A 2,577-nucleotide genomic window follows, 5' to 3' on the forward strand; every position below is an offset into this window, starting at 1 on the left:
ATATATATATAATTTATAATTTTAATTTTAATTTAAGATTAATAATAATAAGGGTATGTTAGCGAATGTTGTAAGTGTGTAAGTCGAAATTCTGTCCGTGTAACGCTACGCTATTATTAATCATTGTAAGTTATGTTCAACCTTTTTAAATTAATGTCTCGTAGCTAAGTTATTATTATGCTTATTTAAATTGAAGTAATCGTGATGTTGGGCTAAAATATTAAAGACGGGGTAATTAGGCTTTGGACCATAATTGGGGTTTGGATAAAAGAACGACACTTGTGGAAATTAGTCTATGGGCTATTAATGGGCTTTATATTTACTAAATGATACCTCGTTAATTTAATATATAGACTTATAATTTGACGTATCTATAAATAACCACATACGCTTAATCAGGTACGGTGGGCGGGATATCTATAAATACCAATAATTATTCATTTTACCAGACACGGGGATGGATTAATAGTCAATAGACTTGTTGAAACAGGGGTGAATTACATACAAGGGTAATTGGTGTAATTGTTAACAAAGTAATAAAACCTTGGATTACACGCAGTCGATAACCTGGTGTATTTATTAAATAAAGTATTAAGACCTTGTTACAGTTCGAATCCCCAATTAGTTGGAATATTTGACTTCGGGTATAAGGATAATTTGACGAAGACTCTCGCACTTTATATTTATGACTGATGGACTATTATGGATAAAACCGTATGGACATATCGAATAATACAGGATAAAGGACAATTAACCCATGGTAATAAATTAAAATCAACACGTCAAACATCATGATTACGGAAGTTTAAATAAGCATAATTCTTTTATTTGATATTTTATCGCACTTTTATATACTGTCATTTTATTTATCGTACTTTTTAATTATCGCAATTTTATTTATCGCACTTTAATTATCTTCATTTACTTTACGCTTTAAATTAAGTTATATTTATTTTTAATATTTTACATTAGGTTTTAACTGCGACTTAAGACATAAAATCGACAAACTGGTCATTAAACGGTAAAAAACCCCTTTTATAATAATAATAATATTACTTTTATATATATATATATTTATATTTATAAAAATATAGTTTTAAAAATATAGCGTTAAACTTGGCTAGTTCCCTGTGGACGAACCGAACTTACTAAAAACTACACTATTGTACGATTAGGTACACTGCCTATAAGTGTTGTAGCAAGGTTTAGGTATATCCACTCTATAAATAAATAAATAAATAACTTGTGTAAAATTGTATCGTATTTAATAGTATTTTGGAATAAAAATATAACTATTTCGTATACACCTCTACACACATCAAGTATTTTTGGCGCCGCTGCCGGGGATCACTTAACGCCGAAGCGAAACGCTTTTTTTTTTAAAAAAAAAAGATTTTTAATTTACTTTTGTAAAAATACGTTTTAAATATTAAAAATAAAAATTTAAAACATAATAAAAAATAAAATAAAAAAGTAAAATGAAAATATATATTTTATAAAGTATAAAAGTATTTTTTTTAGATCTTAAAAATATAAGTGTATTTTAATTACTTATTTTAAATTTTGTAAAAAAATCAAAGTAAAAAAATAAAAAAATAAAAAATATAGAAACTGAGCCTGCATTTTTCGACCTGCATTTAAACTGAAACTACAAGCCATGCTATCACATGGCTCGAGTGTAGAAAACTCATGCGACCGTATGGTACCCTCTGACAGGTCTGATCATTAGCTGGTACGGTTTAGGGAGTTTTAATAATTATTATTATTAATTTATTAACCCTAATTAGGGTTTATTTATTTAATTAGTTTTTATTAATTAGTTTTAGTTTTATTTAATTTGTACTTTTAAGTTATAATTAGTTTTAATAATTAATAAATTAATACTTTTATAAAATAAATAATATAAAAATAATATTTTTATAAAAAAATTGTATTTTTATAACTTTAGTTTTATTTTTATATTTCTTTATCTTTTTATTAGTTTAATTCGTAATTTGTATTTTTCGTTCGTAATTAGTTTTAAGATATAGTTTTTGCCGTAGTTTACTTTTATTTCTAGATTTTTAGGCTTTGCCGTAAAATCCCTTAAGTGCTTTTTCTTTAGATTAAGATTTAGGCGCCTTAGAATTTTACGACGTCACTTATTGTTTTAGTATTTAAGATTTTAGTACTTTTTAAATAATTGCCGTTTTGGATATAGAATTCTTTTAAGCTTTAATACCTTTAGACGTAACTTTTAATTCTTAGTTTTTAAACTTTTAAGTTTCGACGCGCTACGTTCTTTTTATTATTTTTCGACCTTTTATTTTTTCGATATTTTTTCGACGCGCTCTTTTTCTTTCTTATTTCTCGACGCTCTAGTTTTTAGGACATAGAATTTTCTATTTCTTCTCTAAAATTTCTTTAAATTTCAAAACAAAAAATTATTTTAAGCGGTTAAATTGATAGACATCCAAAATTTTCTGGTTCATAGTAATAGTTGGATTTGTTAGTGGCGAGTTGTGGGCTTCTGATTTAAAGGGTCCTGGCTACCTGCTGCATCTATTGGCTATTCGAAACGTGGGCAAAATCAAAAAA

Source organism: Rutidosis leptorrhynchoides, chromosome 11 (genome assembly GCF_046630445.1).
Source record: "Rutidosis leptorrhynchoides isolate AG116_Rl617_1_P2 chromosome 11, CSIRO_AGI_Rlap_v1, whole genome shotgun sequence".
In the NCBI taxonomy this organism is placed as follows: Eukaryota; Viridiplantae; Streptophyta; class Magnoliopsida; order Asterales; family Asteraceae; genus Rutidosis; species Rutidosis leptorrhynchoides.